At 48.2% G+C, this 7,660-nt stretch overlaps 1 pseudogene; it reads right to left on the minus strand.

Moving 5' to 3' along the window:
- Window positions 1-1,735: 1,735 nt before the first annotated feature.
- Window positions 1,736-3,528, minus strand: LOC147961685 (uncharacterized; annotated as a pseudogene).
- Between the last annotated feature and the right edge of the window lie 4,132 nt (window positions 3,529-7,660).

A 7,660-nucleotide genomic window follows, 5' to 3' on the forward strand; every position in this document is an offset into this window, starting at 1 on the left:
GCGGCTCGCTGCCAGTTTGTCGCATGCATGTACACACTCACAGCGAAGGATGGAGGGAGGCCGTGGTAGTTATGGTTTGCGTTGTTCGGGAGAACCACATTACGGGGATGAGCGTGGTGGGAGTGCCATGGGAGGCACTTGTCCGGGGGTGCGAAGTCATTGCCAGTTGATCACTCGCTACGGATGACGGGAGGAGGAGGCGCAGAGTGCCCGGGATCCACCTAAGTATCCACAAGAGCGAGATGGACATGCCCATGCTCGCCAGCATCTTTCTTGAGAATGGTAGTGGCAGGGACTCATGCTGTGGAGCGCCCGGGATACACCTAAGTAGCCACGAGAACAAGATGGACCTGCCCATGCTCACCAGCATCTTCCTTGAGACTGGCAATGGCGGTGACTCATGCCGCAGAGTTCATTAGCTAGTGACTGGTACGGTATGAAAATGTCCAGTCATTGGTGCTTTACAACGTGGTGGTGTTCGATTGTTTTGCTCTGAATTTACTCTGTAACTAATGTGCAAGATAACATCAACATCAATTTTGCAGAGTTGCGGTAAATTATCATTTCAGTTGTTGTCTCTAAAGGTTTGAGTGCATGGACCTGTCTTTGTTAGTTATGATACGCGCCCTTTACCACCTCATTTCAGTGCGGGTGGAGATCGCGCTCACCACACTCCAGCTAACTTCAGCATCCATACTCAAGCTAGGAGGAAGGTGTCGGAGACAATTGTTGAACAAAATATACAAATTAGTCTATTTGTATTTATCCGTTTGGGATGTATTGATCAATCCCTTGTTCACAAAAGCGATCTAAACTCATAGCCATTATGAATTGGCCACACATGCATGAATGTGGGAGATAATTACCTGACACAATGCAAATAAAACATGAGAATAGAAAATTTGTAATGGAGATGAAACCACAAGAGGAATTTCTATCAATCCTATCATAACAAGGTTTGCCTAACCTGGTTATTAAGTGACATAAGAATAGTACACTACCAGTAATATATATCCGAGGAAATTGCGATTTGAGTTTCTTGCCAAGAATTTTTTTTACTCCCTTCATTCCATAATTCTTGCCATGGTTTTAGTTCAAACTTGAACTTGGACGACAACCATGGAAGAGCGAGTAGAGGGGGCACGCATGCACGCATAGACACAGAGATAAGATGGTGCTTGTTGCAGAATAAACTAACTACATTTGTAGTTACGAACTTGGATATTGCACAGCATTCTCCTCCAGCCATGGAACCCGAAGCAAACACATCTAATACTCGTTAGAAAAATTTAACCATCCTAAAACAATTGTGGAGGATCAAGCATGTCCCACAACAAATTTACAGGTGGACAACATAGTTGGATAAACACATCATTTCGTTGTAAAGTAAGCAGTTCAACTAAAATTTTCGTCAATGAATGGCTAGCATGCATGGTTTGATCATATCTAACCCAAACTCAAAATCCTAGACTTTAATTAGATTTGAATTAATTATGTAACTAGAGTATGCAAAAATGATGGCCAATTGGCTAGCATGTATACCTGTAGGATGAGGCAACAACATCCAAGGACTGATTGTCTAACAGAGATTCACAATAGTTGGAAAAAAATTACTGAGCTATTTTTCAACCGTATTGTTTTCTGGTTGTTGAATGAAGTTATTTGACTCAAGGGTATAAATGCACATCCAATTGGACAAGTCCCTGCACTGCCTGAGAAACACCTTGTTGAGGCTCTACCTGATCACTGGAAGACAAAAGGACAAAAACAAAAGCGAAACACTTTCAGAGCGCTAGCTACATATATATTCAACTGGTAAGAAAAAATGAATCCACTAAGAAAATGCTATAACAAGAAGTTCAATCATGTTTTGGTTTGGTTTTGATGCAGAGCGAAGTCATTAAACTGCAAAGTGGCAAGATGCACTGATTTCCATTTCTTTATATTAGCCACTCACATTCTCCTCTATTGAAGGTTTCAATGGCTAAATACTGCTTGCAGTTCACATTCTCCTCTATTAAAGGTGTTATTGCTTGTTACGTTCCCAATAGGCACACTATGCTTACCAAGAACCCATTGGTGTAGTTATTTTTTATGAATTGTCATTGGTACGGTGGGGGTTCATCAGTACATACCTCCGTCCGAAAAAGCTTGTCTCATGTCAGGCTTTTTCGGACGGAGGGGGTTTAAGATAAGCAGATAATTCATACATGTAGTCACACATACACAAAGAAAGTAGTAAGCAAAATTACCTTCATCTTTCCTAAGATATTTGGAGATTTCACTGGTGCAGATACGTGTATCAGTGAAATCTTTTCCGGTAACAAGCTTAGCCACTCCCTGAAGCGCCTTCTTCCTCATATCAACAACAATCACTACTTCCATCTGGTCCGCAGGGCAGGCCTTAGAAAGCATGTACACAACATCATCATCCATGCTCAAGGTGGGGAACCCAATGATGAGGCATTGCAGTAACGTCCCTTGGGTGAGGTTGTCGCTGATGCTCCTCGGGCTAGGCGGCTGCTTAGAATGGATTGGTTGGACATCGATGTCAGCAACATCGAGGGTGCAGTCAAGGCGCTAGTCATTCCATGAAGGAACCGTGGTGGTCGATAGGCTCCATGTCCTGGCCTTCCAACCTTACAAGGTGCATTGCACCGTTTGTCACGGCGCTTTTGGTGAAACCAGTCCATATAGGACTCATCAGGAGGAGGGTTTCTTGGTGGGCAGACTTCAATCTCAATGTGCTTGATGCTATCCTTGAGCGGGCTGACGGTGATGTCCCGATATTTGTATGAGCTGGATTTGTGGCAGAGTCTCCAGTTACCTCTCGCCGGCAGCGGTAGCGGGATGTCAAGGAGAAGGGGATTTTCCTCGAGCACATTGCAGAGGAGGATGCCACGCCAAAGGTCAACCCAGCAGACCATGCCACGCCGGAGCGTGATCACCTTGGTTGTCTCATGGTATGGTGCACAATCCACAGGGCACACCGCGTCCCTCACTGGATCTGCCACGGACACCACCTTGGATGTCCACCCCTCCTGAGCTTTGCAGGAGCGGTACAGGCAAAGATCGAACTCCGTCTCGTTGAGCGTACCATCCTCCTTGAGGCTCACCTTCAGGCACCTGCTTGTGAGAATGGCAATGGCGTACTCAGCCCCGTCGTCGCCGAGGCTCAGGAGGGCGACCTCCTAGTCGCGGAAGTGGTGCGGGTACGGGTGGGGAAGAAGCTCCAGCACCGGGCACCGAGGGTGCGCCTTGTAGAGGAAGTACTCACGGTAACGCGGATTGAAGAGGATGGAAGGGCTGACGGACACGGAGAAGAGGATGAGGCCTCCGCGCTGATGATCGTGGGAGCCAAGGAAAAATCGGCGGGTCCGAGGCCCGGGCAGTGGACGCAGAAGTGGAGACGTGGGGAGGGCGGGCCGTGCAGAAGGACACCTCGATGCGTTGGCCGGTGCTGGTGGAGCCCTGGGCGAAGGTGGCGTTGGGGCATTCAGCGATGTAGCCCAGGGTGTCCAGGAGGGAAAAAAATTATATGAGACCAGATCTAACGGTTAGCAGGTGAGACCCATCCTGATAGATGACATGTGACATTCACAAATCACAAAGCATCTAATCTCTCTCCCCCCTGATTTTAAATGGGGGTGGGGGGTGCTTTGTGATTTGTGAATGCCACGTGTCATCCATCAGAATAGGTCTCGCGTGAGACCTGGTTTCAAAGAATTATTTTCCGTCCAGGAGGATCCAGTTTGGGGGGTCGTGGCGCTCGCCGTCGCCGTCGGATAGTGGAGACGGACCAAGGACGGTGGAGGAGGAGGCGGCGGCCATGGCTTCCTTGGAGGTGGATTTGTTTGATGGCGGCGGTGATTGCGCGAAGGCTGTTTGGTGTCGATCAGAGTACTGATTCCGTGGATTCCCATCGGTGGCCGTACGATCAGCAGAGTCAAAGAAGGCCCGAAGCCTGGATGGGCAAGCGACCCACACACCGCACCCACGCACGACCGATAAAAGCCCTATTTCACTGTCCCTTGGACATACCTATCATTATCGTTCATTTCTCAGAAGAAAAAAAAACTATCATTATCGTTCGAGTCTCAAAAAAGAACAAGAAAAAACCCTATCATTACTGTGTTAAAAAAAAATATTCGGAGGGGGAAAATCTTTCAACTAACAAAATTGATAGATAGACTCACTTTTCGGCGATCAAATTTTGAAGCTGAAGGTTTAGAATCATAAATCTCACAAACCAATGATTCAAGTAAACTACAACTTCCCCAAATTAGTAAAACATGCATGTATTTTTCAATTTTTGAATTTTCTCAAATGTCTGTAAACTTTGAAATCCTGGTAAAATTCAGTCAATTTCAAGTTAAAATTTCAAAATCATAAATCTCATAAACCAATGGTCCAAGCGATCTGAAGCTTTCCCAGAGTAGTGATATAAGGGGCACCTCCAATGCTAACCAGTTCGCAGACACGGATGCAGTAGCCGACCATCCAATGCTAGGCGCATATAATTCAAAACTAATTTAAACAAATCGGAAAATTTTCATCAAACTGGACCAATTTCATTAAATTTCGGACATAATTTATATGAAAGGCCGATTTTTGATCGCTTAACTAAAAACTAGAAAACAAATCCTAGAACTTGTACCGAACAACCACCTCATACGTGTGGCTGCCCTGCCCTGCCGCACCGTTGTCCCCGTCTGTGCCATCGTCGTTCCTACAACGACGGAAGGGCGATGGTCCGCCGCGGCAGCCTTGTCCGGCCACTCGCTACCGCTCACCTCCTCTTGAGCGGTGCGGAGGGCGGCCATGGCCAATACCGAGTACGCCCTTAAAGCTCAGGCAGTTGCCCTGCCCCTGCCGGCGTTGGTAGAGCAGTCGCTAAGCGACCGCTCCTCGCAAATATTTGCGAGCTTGCTGTCAAGACGGCGGCGGCGCCTGGCGGCCGTCTCTACGATGGTGATAGAGCGGTCGAGGGCCCACGCGGCGGCAAGGTCTGGGTCATTATGGACCCGTTCCGGGGTCGCGTTAGACTTGGCGAATGCGCATCGGCGGGCAGCATGTATCGGTCATACCATGCCTGTTGCCTAACCACGCACTCCTCCTCAGACACAACGATCCTCGAGCCCGAGGGACCGCCGCCTCCAGGGTGGTGGAGGATGCATCACCGCACATCGGTGATCGCGGGGCAGCAGCTCGTCCTTGACGAACTCCCTGTGGCGATTGTGGCGGGGTGGCGACATGGGCCGGTCAATGTGGCCGTACCGGTTGAGCATCGGCGGTTGGCTCCTCCTCCATGCGGCATCCAATCTGGACGCCGCGGTTATGCGGGGGGACGCGGGATCCTCCTTGACATGGCATCTAATTTGGGCTCCTCCTTGACTAGCTGGAGTGGGGTCGCCGGCTCCCGTTTCACGCCGCAGTGCGATGGGGATGGCTGCTCCTCCTTCACAGCACGTGACGACGATGGTGGAGTTGGGCTCATCTGACGAACGATCGCTCCGGCTTGATCTCCATCTAACGGACGATTTCATCCGTCGCTGCGGCCTCCATGAGGAAAAGAAGTCACATGAGTTAAACTTAAGACGCGCGGAGTTGTGCTTGAGTTCAAGGTTGCTAAGCTCGAGTATATTTTATTGCAAAATTGATCAGATATATTATTAAAGTTCACTAGGATCAATTCATGAATGCAAGACATTCAGTACGATGAGTAGATAGATCAGTCCATGTGTACATCTATGAGCAACATATCATACAGAAGATATTGTGTCTATAACAATAGAAAATGAACAGCACGTAGATCAAGTATCCTTTAGTTCATCCCAACTGTGTAAGAATATATATGTCTCACAACAAAATTTATCCATACAGTAATTAAGGGAGAGAAAGCTATGATAATAGTGATAGAGGATATTCATGGAAAGTTAGTTTGGTGGGAAAAATGAGCGAGAGATAATGTTCTAATGAACAAGAGGCAAACCATGCCGAATATTTTATACATTTTTTGTTATGCCAAAGAAATACATATAGATCAGTAAAAAAAGATAGACATGGCAAAAGAATTATATCATGATTATAAAAAGAAACGAGAGAGAGAGAGAGAGAGAGTTTTGACAACTTTATATAGCATATAAATATAGAGCTCTTTTACGGTACCCCGAAATGATTAGCCACCGTTCATTTTTCTTAATCCAACGGACTGTGCGATCAGGTACTCCAGCAGCAGTCCCACGGAGTACTAACCGGGAAAGAGGTGGAGTGCCTCGGTGACAGGGGTAAAAGGGTAATCACCAGTTGTTATAATTATCTCCTGATCCATTTGCCTCTCGTACAGTCCGTTCGTAGCCTGTCCGCTCGCCCCCCGTCTCCACCCCCTCTCCATCTCCCTGTCCGCTCGCCCCTCGTGTCCACCCCTTCTCCATCTCCGGCGGAGGGCGGCGGACGCCTCCGTCTTCTCCAATTCCGGTGGAGGCCGCCTTCTCCAAATCCGGCGAGAGCCACGGCGGACGTATTTGGCGAGGCGCCTCCGCCTTATCCATCTCCGGCGTAGGGCGGCGGACGCCTCCGCCTTCTCCAACTCCGGCGAGAGCCTCTCCGGCGGAGGATGCGGCAGCCACCGCGGCCGTATTTGGCGAGGCACACGCCTCCTCCTTCTCCACCTCAGGCGTTTTCCTCTCTCTCAACCACGTGGCTGCGCCGACCGGCTGCCGTGCGCCGGAGTTGGCTCCACCCCGCCTTCTCCAATTCCGGCGAGAGCCTCTCCGGCGGCGGATGCGGCAGCCACCGCGGCCGCGGCCGTATTTGGCGAGGCGCACGCCTCCTCCTTCTCCACCTCAGGCGATTTCCCCTCCCTCAACCACGTGGCTGCGCCGACCGGCTGCCGTGCACCGGAGTTGGCTCCACCCCTCAACCTCCGCTCGTCGTGCAGCTGCTCCATCTAGTTGCGCCGGAGTTGGCTCCACCCCTCAACCTCCGTTCGTCCAGCAGCTGCTCCATCTAGGGGCGCCGGAGCATGTAGAAAGGGGATTTTTCTGTCAATATGATGGCTTTTTCGTAAGATCACCCAGCCCTTCTCATTATCTTTGGTAATTGCTTTAGCTTTTCTCTGTATTGGTTATGGATGAAATCAGACAATAGATTATGATGTTGAGTACATGATAGATACCATGTTTTGTCCATTTTTTTGTAGCTCAGTGTCTCTAACAAGTAAGAACTTGCAATGTTTGAAAATATGTTTTCTCCATTATTTAGTAGCTCACTGCAAGGCCAGAAAACAATCCTTCATTTCTTGACGTATTGGATATGCGGGTAGCATATTTGGTCAGTGACCAAACATAAGTAGTAATACAAGATACCGTGTTAACGTAAAGAGACCTATGTATACAAATAATTAAGTGGCACACTAAGTGCCAGATAAATAACATCAAATTGTTGCTTACAAACTGAATTATTGAGTAAATTGTCGCACACCAAGTGTCGGGTAAATAACATCAAATTATTGCTTACAAACCGAATTATTGAGCAAATGGGAAAAACGTTTGATTTAAGACGAATGTCTATGCGAAAGCCATATCTATTGTGTAGTTCTACTGCTGGTGCTCGTCCTGGACCTCTTTTTTTTTGGTAGAAACTTCATCGTCAGGAATTG

This window comes from Triticum urartu, chromosome 7A (genome assembly GCF_056163025.1).
Source record: "Triticum urartu cultivar PI428250 chromosome 7A, HENAU_Tu73, whole genome shotgun sequence".
In the NCBI taxonomy this organism is placed as follows: domain Eukaryota; kingdom Viridiplantae; phylum Streptophyta; class Magnoliopsida; order Poales; family Poaceae; genus Triticum; species Triticum urartu.